Here is a 16,262-nt window from a genome sequence, read left to right as displayed (position 1 = left end):
AAGTTAAACAATTTTAAAGGTAATGCTACCAAATACTAATTGAGTGTATGTAAACTTTTGACCCACTGGGAATGTGAAATAAAAACTGAAATAAATAATTCTCTGCTCTTATTCTGACATTTCACATTCTTAAAATAGTGGTGATCCTAACTGACCTAAGACAGGTAATATTTACTAGGATTAAATGTCAGGAATTGTGAAACCTTAGCCAAACACATTTAAACACAGTTTATGTAAACTTCAGACTTCAACTGTACAGTTTTCACTTTTTCTTAGTTATAGGATATTATAGACACCTCAATAAAGAAGCATAACAAAAGCATCCAGTTGATACTGACTGAATTGGGTGACACACCTGACTTTCTAAAAAGAACACAGTCAAGCACCAACACACACACACCACATGTACTTTCACATTTCCAGGAGAAATACAAAATCTTACTGTAGGTTTGAAATCATATTCAAAGAAAATGGAGACAAACATATGTGAAGTGAGTTGAATGAGGGCCACCCTGCCTTTCCAGTCCTGTATGAGTCCAGTAGTAGCCTACAGCCAGAGCCAGAGAGAGAGAAAGCGAGAGAGACATCACACCATGGAGCTAATGTGAGAACACCAGAAAGACCTGAGACACAGTAGCCTCTACCATCAGACGAGCCGTGACTTGACACACATTTCTCAGTTCCTTAGCTTTCTTACCCCTTCTTTAAACACTAGTTGTAGAATTTCACAACTAGCTCATAAAGGCCTGTGACCAACGGGAAGATAAATCTTTGGCGTTTGCCTGTCTGTGAAAAGCAAAGAGAGCCCTTGACTTATGGAGGCCTACGACATTCATTCTCACCATTTGGAATGGCAGGAACTCCATGGGAAAGATCCCAATGTGCTGTACTGATACTTTAAATGCCATAAAGAAAGGAATGGGGGAAACTTGTGGCAAGTGCATGCAACATCTGCCTTCCTGTGCGCGTGTGTGTGTGTGTGTGTGTGTGTACGTGCTACTGCCAGAGAACACTTATAGCTGTCAGCACTTTACCTCCCACTGTTAACATCTGCTATGCTTAACGTTGCCATGTAACTCGGTGGTACATCAGATGCAGGCTAATAGAATCAAATGATCCCACGCTGCCAACCCTTATCACGTTACACGCACACATTTCATTATGACGCAACAAGCAGATTTGTTAGATGAATATCAATCAAGAGTAAGCTTGAGGCTGGCGGAAAACATAAACATACTGCTCCTGTATAGCTTGGATCTGTTCTTGTAAGTAATCTACTTAAATCCTTGTTTTTATTACATCACATTAATAATCAATTAGTAACTAATAGCATGTAACAAGAGTTAGCTACACTTTATGGTCAATTCCTGTGTATATCATTTCGGACATTCAATTCTTATTGCTGAAATTGTTCACTATTGAAAATGTTTTCTGAGTCTTTTTGATAACTTTTCACTTCAATATGTGCACATTGCAGATTATAGCTACCACTTCAGATTTTCAGGTGCTGATTTTGAACAATGTCAAAGTATCTGTCATACTTTTAGCAGTAATGAACTGACTAGTAGACCAAGACACAAGATCCTCTGTTATAATGTAAATGAAAAAAGAGGTCTGTTTCTAAGTGAGTGTGTCTGGGAGTGTGAATGGCCCGGACAGAGGAACAATGACAGCTGTCTGTCTCTGTCAGGACCTGACATACATCCAACATGCAGGGTCGCTGGACTACCCACAATTACCCCCATTGACGTATGTGCAAAATCAATAAAAATGATCTTGGAGTCCATACGCCATTTGGCAGCTCCATCTTGTGGCGTCTTCTTTAGACTATAGAGGCCATACTGTACAATGGAGTAGCCAGGCGCATGTAATTTGTCAGGCTAATCTCCAGCACTCTTACATTGATTTTTCCCCCTCTTCTGACTCCTTAGCCTCTAGTCATTATGAACACAAAAACTAACTTAATCATAGTGTGTTAATGCACGGGTCACAATAGCCTCCATTTTTTTTGCCCTCTGGTAATTTCAGGATTTCTTTTGGATTTTCTTCTGAAATCTTTTTTCAGGTCGTTGTCCTTTTCCTTTGGAAAATGGAAAATGTAGAGTTGGGCAAATGTTTGATATGATCATACTCAAGTATTCTCTTCAAATTTATTTTGTATATGCCATTAGAGAAAATATTGTTATTCTGTTACTTTAATTACTTCATTTGTATAATAATCATAGTTGTCGAACCCTATGGAATTCTACTAAAATGATTTATATGGTCTTAGTATAGACAACCTGAGAACGCCTGACATCAAAACACTGTTTCAGCGCTAATACACAAAGCGAATTTCTCCATCTAACAAAGGTAGTGTACCCAGTCCTGAATAAGGTATGCCATTCTAAGAAGCTTGCTGGCTACCTCATACCTCATAGATGATTAACTATAATATCCGTGATGGATTAACCCTTCTCCTACCATTAATCCGATTAAGAGACTACTCTAGATGGTGGTGATGATAATGTTGTTGGTTTGTCTTTGGATTACAATCCACTCCAGATCAGAGTCACATGTTAAGTAGGTTCTCTCTATACAGTAGCCGGTATGACACATAACATACTGTTATACGTATGCCATTCATAACAATGGTTCTCACAGAGCATGACAACATGCCACAGCACTAAGCTTATTACTTTATGCACCTTCCCAGTTGTCTGCTCAAAATGCCACATACCCATAGGGGTTGCTGTCACTATCAGGAACCTTATAAATAATCCAAGCATATCCTGCGCTATCACAAGCAGCACACTTTGAATCTGTATTTTTGTGTTGTTTGCCAAAAGTATCGTTTACACCAAAGCTCTTGGAAAAAGAAAAAAAAACTCTTGTGGCATGTGTGTAACCCACTCTCTTAAAGGCTTTAATCCTCATGTGCTTATCTGCTCCAGTCAAATGTATTTCTTATCGAAGAGAGTGAGCGGAGCCTTCTGACAATACTGCTGTTATCAAATTTCTTCAGCCGAGTCCCTGTGTCATTCAGCAGTCAGATGGTCTTCAGTTTGATTGATGGATGGGCTTCCCAACAAATAAAATCGGGATCAACAGCTTTGCGCCTCTCTCCCCATCGGAGACCCGAGTGAAACATTCCTCCGTAACAAAGGCGGGATTACGGATGCATTAGCTCTCCATCGACCACGGCCTCCTGCTCCTGTCAATACTTTGCACATAATAACCTGAAGCAACGATAAGGAAACAAAAGGCAGGCGAGATAGGAGCCGGATGGGAAAATAAATCAATGAGAGTGAGGGAAAGTTTTTTCAAAGACACACTGTCAGGCCTGGGGAATAATTTTTCGGACGTTACGGTGGGATAATGCCCCCTGACATGAGGACAATGAGCCCTCCAGGCCCATCAGGGGACTGCCGGTTTGTCGTCGGCTGGCCTCGATAGCACCAAGAAGATAAGAGGGACAGGGAACGGTCAGGGAGATTCCTCTCAGCCCCACTCACAGGGACACAACACACAGGACTGTGCTGGACCATCAGCCCTGTGCCATCCTCAATGCTCCTTCTGTTAGTCTCTATCATTATGCAACATGTCTTTTAATTCATCACTGGTGCACTAAGTGCAGAGTCCACATAGCTCTGCAGAGGCTCCTCCTGATTGTCTATCTGAACATATCAAGGTTACATTCACATTTCCTATAGCCACTCCTGATCAGGTCTTCTCTGACATTAATATGTCATTAATATGGTCATTAATATGATCTACGACTCTGTGGCACATTTCTGGAATGGTATAAAGCTTTTCTATTTACCAACCCTGAGCAGCTACTGGAAGTGTATAAGGATCAACTCCATAAAACTGCATTCAGTGACAAAGAAACATTATGGAGGATTTATTTGTTCACATATTTGGGTTATAGTACTAATGACTGGACGAGAAGAAGTCAGGGTAATTGTTTCCCCCTTACTAATTAATTTCCTTCCTGTTTCACTAACCCATCATATGTCTGGGGTCTGGAGGTGTGTAATAAAGAAAGAACGCAGGCTGTGGAAAATTGATGAGGAAAGATGGCTATGCATGTTCTGTCTGCAGAGGGCTGTCACACAAAGACACAATAAACCCTCGGAACAAACAGGCACTTAAAAACATAGCCCAGAAACAGTGAGCAAATTCAATTATAGAAGTAATTAGAAGATATAGGGCAAGGCTGCCTTTTGGGACTGTGCCAGAAAACATGAATTAATAGGAGTGAATAGGAGGAGGCTGTGCTAGTAATTAAGAGGCAATCACCTATGTCAATGAATACCTTAAAGAAAACACAGGATGGAAACTATGAATTCAGTGATCAAAAATATTTTAAAGATGACTGATTACAGCAAATTCATTTTAAAAGACTCATTTCTGGAAAGATAGCAAGACAATTGCACATAATGTGCTCCTTCTGGCATTTATATTGCTAATTAAATTTTGATAATTTGCAGAGGAATTTTTGAATTATCTGTTAAACAGCAAAGGCAGCATTTGGCAAATGTTGTCTGTACTGTTTAGCAGTGCTTACAATACCAGCGCTGGCAGAGATCATATACAAGCCAGTCTTCAAACTGAAACCATTCAAAGCAAACTGAGAAAAAATGTTCACTTCAACTTCTCTTATCATTCATGGGTGCCTCCTCCTAATGAGACAATAGCAGCAATTAAATGACCAGATAAGAATAAAACAAAACAAAAATTACTTTGCTGAATTACCTCGCATGGGGGAAGCTATAATTTCTGCCTGATACATTTTGTATAAGCACACACTGCGTTTGTAAACTAATGGATTCATTGACAAAATCCCCAAGATTAAAAAACTTGAGCTCATTAGAGGTAACAAAGGAAATGAAATAGAGTTGCAGATTAAAAGAGTGTTGGAGTAGCTAAACAACAAGCCACATTACACTGTGTACCCTATGCAGAGTATATTGTCAACATAATGGTATTCCTCTCGTCCAATGGTTCTCAATTATTGATCATCCAGTTCTAAATAATGATATGTGAGACTGTGTACACTGCTGGAACACCACTGTTAAGACTTGGTTCACACAGAGCGTTGGAGAATTGCTATAGACTGAGAAGCTCAACTTTGAGCTCTATTCATTCGTAAGCACCTGATACTGGAGCACATAAACAGAGCGAAAACACCTAGCAATGAAGCCTCGAAGTGATCCTCATACCCTGAGTAGAAATCATTTAAGATCAAGCTGTAGTCTTATAATTTTCATCATATCTATATTTTGAAGGAGGTTAAATGGGGACCAAGCAAGAGGCTCCAATGAGATGAATTTTAAGTTCAAGATCTTTAAAGAGGATTAGCCTTTCTTTTGTAAAATAGGACATTTCCATACACAAAATGTACATATTCATACGCGTTAGCATTTAGAGCCACTTTATGACTGATGAGAGAAAAATTCCACTTAATATTACCAACAGTGACGATCTTGGGTTATAAAAGCCCAATAGCCTGAAGGGGATGGATAACACCAACATGCTTTCAAATTTAAATGGGGAACTAGTCCTTTATTTACAGCAAAAGTTATATAATTTACTGCCGAGTGTGAAAAGTGGATGGACATAGACTGGCCCTCAGAGTTCATCATCATCGCCTAGAGCTGTCTGCTGAAAGACCAATTATCACTTAAATAGAGTTTAAGCCAAAGATGGACTATGATGATCATCATTCTATATTCCTATCGCTCTGAACCAAAGACCCAAAACAAACTTAACTGGAAATGTGATTAGTGTCCAAATCATTAATGATCAAACAAGGCACTTCGTTTCAGCACGGTCATGTGAGGCAGAGATTATACATGTGATCTGGGGGCTTAAACAATTTAGTCAATTATGAACGTTATCTAAAATGCTTTAATTTCCTATTCAGCCCTTCCATAGGAGTGTCATTTTGTCAATGATGCGTGATTAAACCCAGATTGCAACAACGTGCAATCGGTCACATCTGGTGGCAGGGGGACCTGAGATCTTAACGAAGGAACAAGGGAGAATTCAAACTTTCCCTCTTCAGCCTTGGCATCCGATTAACACCAGGCTTTGGTGGGATGCCAGCGATGGAGCCATCTGTGTCCCTTAACCCTCAAGATGGCAGATGTAGAAGCAGATTGATTTTTGATTCAGCTGTATACACAATGAACATCAAGTGCGAGCTGTGACTTGCTACCGTTTCCTGTCATTTTCTGCCAACTTAAATGAAGCTATCGATGCGCAATAAATCACATCTGTACCCAAATTAAATCACTTTCACTCTATACAGGAGGGAGAATTTACCTACAATAGAGACTAGGGTAATTACTTATCCGGATAGCTAATTTTAGAAAAATGTTTTCTGTATAATTTTATCCAAACTAGCCATCAAGCGATATTACTTTGTATTGATCTCATGCTATGGTTTTACGTGATATCAGGTGGAACCACATCAGAGGTAAGGGTGTCTGGATGGAGTTCCTCTCCAGTTCCTCTAGCTTGGCCTGCAGGTCCCTGGCCTGTCCTGCAAGATGACATCATAGCTAAAGGACTGTTTAAGCGGAGATGCGTGCTGTTGGGCCTCCGTGATGCACCACAGATCTCCACCAGGGCACTCCCCATCCCAATCCTTTCTACTGATTACTGGTCTTCTCCACGGTCAGGTGGCCAGTCTCAGAGTAAATTGCAGTCTCCCCTTTGCCTTTTCTTTTGTAATACCGAGCTCCATATCTTAGCCCCTGCCTGCGCCTCACCGACTTCCATTCTATATCCAAATGACCGTGTTTTTGTGGTGGTAATGGCTCTCATTTTCTCAGCGCCCTGCGGTGGCTTCACTTTTCATCAGTCTGTGAGTGGTGGAGATTCCTCTGGCCCCAGAGAGAGGGCTGGTGGTGGGCTAGTGTGTTCTGTGGGCTAATAAGGCTCTTCTCAGCTCTGTAACCCATCTTCTCCACCACACATATCAGCATACAGCCAATGACACCTAACACCCCTGAGGTTTCTATCAGAGATAGTGACAGACACAGCAGAGGTCTTTGTCACCTTTCCAATCCAAAACAGACCCAGCTGCAGTTCCACTAACATGGTTCAGTGACTGGCTTAATATCATCCAAATTAGCAGTTATGACGTGGTATAACATAATGACATAATAACATATTTCATTGTATGGGATGAACTGCAAAAATGCTGAATATCTTATTCACTAATGTCTCTCCCACCATGGGAAAGATCTGACCCATCTGAAATGTACCCAAATTCCATCAGAAGTTGAACATTAAAAACCCATACATCTTTATTTTGAGACAGTCCAGCCCTTTGTGGTGTGAGCAGCACAGTCACCCTTTTCCCATGTGGGAGAGGAGAAGTGTCCTGCCTGCTGTTGACCTCCAGTCTCTGGGAACACCCTGCAAGCCGGGTCTGCCCGCCTGTCATCCATCCCCTGGGGACAAGCCAGCACTTCCAGGCTGCCTCTGGACACTCCAGGAATCTCTGTCATCCAACATACAGCCTAGCACACCCACAGACAGACACACACAAAGACAGACATAGACTCTCTCTCTCTCACACACAAACACACACATTCATGTGTGCGGGCAAAGCACACAAACACACACCTCACTGTGTGTTTGACATTCTGCATATCGAAAGAGATTTGCCCTGACAGTAAATTCCCACATTTCAATCATCAGTGTTATCTCAGTAGAGTTAGCGGCAGACGAAATCTGCTATTCAAAAAGTATTATTGTTCATCTAACTGGCCATTTGATTTCCCTCTAATCCTATTTCCCTTATATCCCTTCTTTGAACAGGGAACATTTTCAAGTACTGACCAACATGCAAGCAGAATTCCTATGACACCCACTGAGCTGCTGGGCCTGGCTGGCTGGGCCTGCAGGTCTGCCACATACAGATCATGCCTAAACACTCTATTCTCCTCTACTGGGAAAAACAATCCCCTCTCATTTCAGCACTGACATCCCCAGCATGAACTGGAAACTGGAAAGCAGTCCAAACTGAGGAAAAGTTAGATAGGGCTTATCTGATTTGAAAGAACTCTGACTAGATTTACTACAGTCACCTGTATTTGTTTTCAAACTAAACATTGAAAAAAACTAAATTGCACACATTTTCAATTCCACAAATTATTTTGACTGTTCACGCAGCTAGCTACTTTCCATCCTGAAAGTCCTGAAAGCGATTCGCTGTTCTGAAACAGGCGTAGATCAGACAACACACGAGCACGGCGCTTCATGTGGAGAGGCTACTGTGGTTCTCTTTGTGGACTGAGGCAGGAAAGAGGCTTAGTTCCTCCTATGCTAATGTAGAGTAAATTCCTTGTTGGGATGTGGCGCCTGCGGAAGCTGCCGATGGCCGGTGTGAGCCAGGGTCAGGGCCGCTGCAGGAGATTAGGTTCTCTCTCCGCCTGTCCAGAGAGGGAGAGGAGCGCGGCGCAATGAGGGGGATTTGCGCTCTCAACCCTGAGGATAGATGTTCACATCACAAAAAGCCCCACCGCAAATTGCACATATTGAATAGCTAATTTGGCAGTCTCAGTTCAGAGGGGCTTGAGAGGAGAGAAGAGTGTGAGGAGGATGAACACAAAGCTGCAGAAAACAAAAGGAAGCAGCTCCTGCGAGGTTAGGCCTGGATGAGGAGAGCTGCGCCCGGCAAGAGGAGGGGAAGGAGAGGAGAGGGTGGGCTGGGGGGCTTCCTGGATGAGGGGCATGCCGGCAGCACACAGAGCATTAGTGAGCCTGCTCAGCCTGCACTCATTGTTTTCTGACTGGCTGCTACCTTCATTAGCACTGGAGTAACTAGTCAGCTGTAGAGCAGAGCACAACTAACGAGGACAAACAGTCAGTCATTAGTGTGTCACTCTCACTACATCATCATCAAGTTACTCACACCACTCAACTTTTTGGTTTGATATTAGAGTTTGCATGCAACCCAGTTAAACAAATACCTGAGAATATTTTCAGATTTTTATAGTAATTTATTTTTATAGTAATTTATTTGAATTTGGCGCTCTGCATTTTCATTGGCTTTTGGCCAGGTGGGACGGTAGCATCCCACCTATCCCAGAGAGGTTAACAAAACCCAATGGTGATTAAAACAATAAATTGTCTAATTTCTATACCAGCTGGGGAAGAGTTGCTTGCTACTTCGGCATAAATGACTACAAATAATGCCCCAAATTAAGTATTTTTCATTTCACAAGACCTTAGAAGGCTAGGCATGTACACAAGTTGTTTTGAAGTCTCATTGCAAATAAACTCAATTCTGTGATCAAAGTGAATTTGTAACATGTTAAAACTGATCAAAAGCACTACTGAGATTTTGAATCAGAGAACAGCAGAATAGAAAGAGTCCTAAGCTCCAAAACCGAAGAAAAGAATACTCTTAAATTACCACAACAAGCTTCCTGAGTGGCGCAGTGGTCTATGGCACTGACCGGACGGCCCACAATTGGCCCAGCATCGTCCGGGTTAGTGGAGGGTTTGGCTGGCAGGGATGTCCTTGTCCCATTGCACACTAGCGTCTCCTGTGGCGGGCCAGGTGCTGTGCACACTGACACGGTCACCAGGTGTATTGTGTTTCCTCTGACACTTTGGTGCGGCTGGCTTCCAGGTTAAGTGGGCATTGTGTCAAGAAGCAGTGCGGCTTGGTTGGGTTATGTTTCGGAGGATGCAGCGATGAGACAAGACTGTAACTACCAATTGGATACCACGAAAAAGGGGTATAAAAATCTTTAATAAAGTTTTTACAAAAAAATTACTGCAACAAAAGCAAAATAGTAAATACAGAATACATAATAATATTATTTGAAGCCAAGTATATTTGTATAATATGCCACAGAGTTCATCTACAGTGTATTATGTTGATAAACGACTGGTTTATCAATTCAGTGAATTTTTTTTTTAATGTTATATTGTGTTTCTTCTTTGATTGGAAATCCTTTAAAGGATGGTTCGGGATTTTGGCAACAAACAAAAAAACATCTGTGTCATCTATGAAGGAAGTTAGAGGTAGTTTCGCGAGCCATTGCTGACTAGCGTTAACATAATGACAAAGTCTAAAGGAAAAGCTAGCATTCTAGCTGTTCCCATAGACTTCCAGTCATTATGCTAACACTAGTTAGCATTTGCGCTAGTGCCAGTTAGCAACTTCCTTCCAACTGCACACAGAGACTTAAAAATGGTAGATGCTTTTTAGAGTTGAAAAGTTTGAGTGAATGGAGCTGTTGCCAGCAGCTATATCTTCTCATAACTACTCATCTCCCTCCACTACACTCACTACACCCACCAGCCCCCAACACCAACTTAATGTCCATGCTAAAACACCAGGCATGGAAACAGATGTGCTTTTTGGACCAAAACATACGTGGAACATAAAGGAGAGCGCATCCACTGTCCGCCAGGCTTTCCATCACTGGACCACATTAACATCTATTTCTTTTTAACAATGTCACTTTCTTGCACTGCTGACAACTTGGCCTTTTGTTAGGGCGTACTCTTACTGAGTGCACGTAATGGCTGAAATGGATGATGAAGAGACCGAGGGAGGAAAAAAATACACACATACACAAAGGAGTCCTAAGAAAGGAGCCCTGTAATGTGGTACTCTGCTGCTCAGACCTGTAGGGGTCGGAGGCAGCATCTTTACGGTGTATCCAAGCAGCACTAAAATCCACTGTCCGTGCCCAATCAGGACCATTTTTTATAGCCGCAAGGGCTCCTGCATCCCTGCCTTTACACTACACTGAAAACCCTTTGTACTAATTGATGGATTGTACCAGATTTTCTAGTTCAGTTCCACCCTATAATTGTCTGACAATGATGGGCAAGGATGGGGAAAACTTCAGGCCCCAGTGCTGTGCGGGGCCGTGGATAGAACATGACTCAAGGTAGTGTGTGTCGGTGTGTGCGTGTGGTATGTGTTTGTGTTGAGAGGGGGGTGGGGGTTAAGCCAACCAAAACGGTCTCAGTCCCCCCTTCAACTCCTTGTTTCCGTGGAAGCCAACCTCAAGCAGCCCGAAGCCACTGAAGCGCACTCTCCAGCGAGCACGGCCGAGAGGAGAGCCAAGCCTCCCTTCTATCCTTCTATCCCACCACCCTACATCAAACACACATCCTCCTTGCATCTCTCCTCCACCCACCCACACACCACCATTTAGAAAGACCTGCTTACAAAGTAATACTCCCAATCCTCTCACAGAATTAACTTTGCTGGGATTAGAAAAACACTAATAACTGACTTAATATGTACATCAGTTACACAAAAACAATACACAAAACCAGTAATAACGGCATAATATAATAAAAAAATATACTAATATTAATTAGAGAAATAATACTACAGGCATTCCGAGGTACTGCAATTCTAAGTCTCTATTTTCCTTCAACAAATGATTTTAAGCTGCTCGTTAAATTAGACATTCCCTCATGTCATCTAAGTGAGAAGTGGCCCACCCCCATTCAGACAGGCTGGCTATGGTCTGTCACTCTGCACACTAGCGGCTGAAGAAAAGAGAAATAAATAAACGTTTGACTGAAATGAATGTGCACATTTCAGCGAGAGACATAACTCTTTTAAATTTGGGCTGATGCAGGTGCCAAATGTAAAAAGGTACCATCATAGACCAGCCCTGTCGCCCTCACCCCCTCCAGGTGCTATTCTAGTCTACAAACAGCAGTGAAGTAAGAGAGAGATCACATAACAAAGACACGTTGCCTGCCACGAGCTGCTCTTGCCCCACTCTGCCCAGACCTGCACCACCTCAGGAGGTATGGTTATTGTTAGTCTGCATTCCAAATCAAAACAGCCAGCATGCTCGTCTTTAGTCGTTCCACACACTCAATGCCTACATTTGCATCTGAGAACAAATTTCCTCACAAGGCCAAAGAACCAGAAAGAAAGAGGGAGGGAAAGGCAGAGACAGGGGGAAGGAGAGAAGGAAACACCAGCATACTGTAGCTTGACAAGAGGAGAAACAGCCGTGTAGTAGCAGTCAGCGGACAGCTTACCTTTCCCCCTCACTGCTCTAAAGGCCTAGACCTGCACATCCATGGTTCTCTCCCCCTGAGCCCATATCGAGTGAAGCAGGGCCGCCTCATGACTCCCACAGCCCGGCAGCCCAGCGCTTTAGCAACTAGAAGAGCAAGAGACTAAAATGTCTTCCTCTCTGCCTCAGCCTGCCTTAGTGCAAGGGGAGCTAGGAATGCACTGGCTATAGACTTTTGTCCAAGCTGTAGGTCTTTTTTAGTGAGGCAAGATTAGTTCATACAAAACTCAACAATACAGCACTGAAACTCATTGTTGATATTCAACATTTTTCACATAGCGGAACAGAATAGACAATACGGTAGCTAGGAAACCATGGGCTGGATTACAAGCTGATGATATCTCATCCTTTCGCAGGCCTGTAATCCTTTTCATTGAGCGGCGGACAGAGCAGACGTAAACCAAAATCAATATTGGTGGAACTGGCCTGAGGGTGAGGGGGGTGTCAGGATGTTTTCACATTGCCGCACACTTCACAATAATTTTGTAGGGGGGGGGTTTCAGACCAGACAGGCTTTACATTACAGATATGCTCCACTTGGAGATAACCCTGAAGAGACACTTCCACATAAGCCAGTCTCAGCTCTCTTTCAAAATGATAACTATCATTAAATACTGTACTGCTATAAAAATGTGTGCTTGTTACAGTTCAGCATAACAAATCAGTGTGTAAAATTGTGCCCTTCACTAAAACAATTTTACAACAAAAACAATGTGTTTTTATGTGAATTATATTTCAGAAAAATACAGGAACACTGCCATGCACATGCATTTTAATTGTAATATAATTTGAGCAAATATAATAAACTAAATGTGCATATGCATTTAAGTAATAAACCAAATGAGCCCTTAAATGTTTGCAAATTTAACATCAACATTACAATTGTAAAACAGGTATGAATTATTCCAAGTTAAAACCACTGCAGCAGTTGAAGAGTAAAAGGCTGATGAGAGATCTTACCATGGCTGCTGTACCTGTGTGACGGATCCACTCCGTGCTCTGCTCCAGCTGCCACGTTTTTCCAAGGCTCCTGAATACTCTAGGTAGCCAGAGAGAGGGGATTGTTCAACCCCTTCCTTTTCATCACCTCTGCAATTGACCAATTGACAACTGATTGATGGTTATCTTTTCACACCGACAAAGGGAGAAATTACCATCTCTAAAGCTACGTACAGTAAAAAGGCCCAAGAGTAAATTACATGTTGCTAAAATTCCTCCTTGACTCAGTCCGCACGATGGCAGGCAAACAAAAAAGTTTCCTTTTTGTCACTTCTGGGGCACTCTAGATTTGGCCTTCCCTGCCAACTGCACAGAGAACATGACAGCTTCTTTAAATGGGGCAGCACAAAGGGCCTTGAATGAGGGATGGTACTAGGCCGGACGGCCATTCTCCAGAAAGGCCCATTCTTTGCATTGAAAACAGAGGGCTTGTGAAAAAATAGATAAGCCATATCTGAATAAGAGCTGGGACACTGCAAGTGACCTTGGGGAGGGGGAGATTCTATGTAGCTAAGCTTTTCAGACAAGCACAATGCATTCTCTGCATTCAAATAAACAGGCCAAATAGAAGCAGCACAGTTGCTTATCAAACCTTTGCTTGCTTGAGTCACTTTTTCATGCATGCAGTGCTCACTGTGTTACATCAAGATCAGTCAGTGAAATACATCGTTAGCCCTCCTGAAAGCATTACATCTACAGAACATACTCACACAGAACTACTACAACTAACTATGACTACCTAATGCAATGACAGTGACATTTGAAACATGATGCTTAAGCAAATATTTTTCCCCCCCACAAAAATAATTTAGCTCAGTCTACATAGAACATACCCCCCCATCTCTGCACATCCTGCATGGACTTCGACTAAGAAAGGAGGGATGGAGGAGGAGGAGTAGGAGGATGTCTGGGGGCCAGTGATGGAGGCATCCCCAGCCCAGAACACTCAGCTGCCAACAGGGGCCAGGGCTGGCCTCTCCTCTTTGTATGGAAGTACAATCCTCAAACCCCCCGTTTCCTTTTCACAGCCTCTCAATCAGAGCAGATGGGACCCAACCAAGAAGGCATCAACTTTGAAGGAGGAGAGTCCTCTATTCAAGGACCCCAGTTAGAGAGAGAAGCTTCTCTGTCAAATAGCCCAGTGTTTAAGCACGTTGCTGAGACACCAAACTCAACGTTATCTCTGAAAATGTACCTACAAAACAGAAAGGAGCAAACTTCGTCCTAATTCTTTTAATTTGTTTGATTTTAATTCCTAGATACATGATGTGTCGGCCATGTTTTATTAATGAACCGCTGTAGGGAACTCTTCAAATTTATATAAACAAATTGATAACAGGAGAAGGGATGCAAATGGCGTAGATATTGGCTCCATGCTGTTTCCCTCCACTTGGGTAGCAATCTGTTGGGTTTAATTGTTCATTCATGGTATGAATACTTAAATACGTGGCTCAGCATCAGGTCAGGATAATAACTACATCCTTAGCAACTGAACCCAAATTGCTACTCATTTCATGTTACCATGGAAATATTCCACAATGTCTATGATTACACTTCTGTCTTACATATTGAGGCATACTGTAGTCCGCAATGAACACATCTCCAAACACACTACCATTCTCTCTCCTTTCTCCTTCCCTCTCCCCCTCTCATACATACAGTCTTGTTTCCTTTAGTAATGTCTTGATATAATTGGTGACATTTTATCCTAATAAAATCACTTTAAAAATATTTAAAAAATCTGGGATGTGTGCCAAAAACAAAGAAAGCTAGTGGAATCAACCCAAATCGAATGAAACAATTTTCAATTCTAACAGTCTCAATTCCATTTTGGCCGTCTTTTCCAGCGTGTTGTGATCCTCAGGTCAGAACAACTGATTGGGAAGAGGACTGAACAAATCAGTGATGGACAGTTGGGACACAAGGAATATCTCAGCCTTTACACTCTATCTATCACACATCAGGCCTGGCGTAAACACAACCTGTGCTCTCACCACGTCTCTCAGCATCGATTGCCTCCTGCCACAACATCCACAGTAACACAGAGCACATGGAAAGCCCATGATGGCAGGCATTCACTTGTAAAAAGGAGAGCAGACTGGTTTGTCGAGTACAACCAAACAGCATTATCATTTTATTTTCTCTCTACACTGTTTTTAATCAAATTAGCTTTTGCAGAGAAAGTAAAAACAAAACAATAAATAAGATATACATTTTATTAAAGAGGGCATTGCCATAAATATATTTGTGTATATGTATGTGCTTTACCATTGTGGCGTGATTTGTGTGTGTGAAACATCCATGATGGAGCCTATAGGAAATGCTGGATGAAGAGCCTGCCTGCACCAGTGCCAGCCCCTGAGGCCTCTGTCCCCTTGCCTCTCTGGCTCTCCCTCCATGGGGAAATGTGATTACATGTGTGTGAGGGGTAGGTGCTGAGCAGAGAGCTGCTTGCACCCAGGAGGCACACTTTGCAAAGCCTCTTGTCCAAACAAGTCAGATCTGGGGGTAAGGCAAGACACCCCTAATTGTCTCTCTCAGTGTGATCCTGTCAATCAATGAGGATGACGGTTACCTCCGGAGTAACAGCCCTGAAATAGCCATCATTACCTGCTCCCAGACCATTATCCATGAAGCGTGATCATCTGCTGAGTGTATCCACGCTTGCTAAATCCAGACACCTTTTAAGAATATAACTCTCATAATATTTCTAGACAAGAAACTGAATGCAAATTACAAAGAGGAAAAAAAGACTATGATATGATTTGGGTAGAACAGAACAGCAAATTCCTCAGTGGGCTATAGAGCAGTAGAGGCTCATCAGAGGAGGAAGGGGAGTACCATCCTACTGAGTGAATTTCATATATTTTTTTACATACACATTTTTTTGCCTTTAAAAAAAAAACTATACTAAATACATTCACGTCACCAACTAACCGATTAAAACACACTGTTTTGCAATGAAGGTCTACAGTAGCCTCAACAGCACCTCCTAGGGTAGCACCATGGTCTAGCCACAGGACAGCTATTTTCCATCCTCCTCTGGGTACATTGACTTCAATACAAAACCTAGGAGGCTTGTGGGTCTCACCCCCTTCCATAGACTTACACAATAATTATGATGACATCCAGAGGACATCCTCCAACCTATCAGAGGTCTTGCAGCATGAACTGACATGCTACCCATCCAATCAA

At 42.3% G+C, this 16,262-nt stretch overlaps 1 long non-coding RNA gene across 1 annotated transcript in view; it reads right to left on the bottom strand.

Moving 5' to 3' along the window:
- LOC111972187 (uncharacterized) overlaps positions 1–12,222 on the bottom strand; it is a 60,257-nt gene extending 48,035 nt beyond the window's left edge. Inside the window, exon 1 of the long non-coding RNA XR_011480767.1 lies at positions 12,031–12,222. This is a non-coding gene — a long non-coding RNA (uncharacterized lncRNA). The remainder of the gene's footprint in view (positions 1–12,030) is intronic.
- Positions 12,223–16,262: the final 4,040 nt, after the last annotated feature.

The sequence above is a fragment of the Salvelinus sp. IW2-2015 genome, linkage group LG13, assembly GCF_002910315.2.
Source record: "Salvelinus sp. IW2-2015 linkage group LG13, ASM291031v2, whole genome shotgun sequence".
In the NCBI taxonomy this organism is placed as follows: Eukaryota; Metazoa; Chordata; class Actinopteri; order Salmoniformes; family Salmonidae; genus Salvelinus; species Salvelinus sp. IW2-2015.
This window is presented reverse-complemented; position numbering and strand designations above follow the sequence as displayed.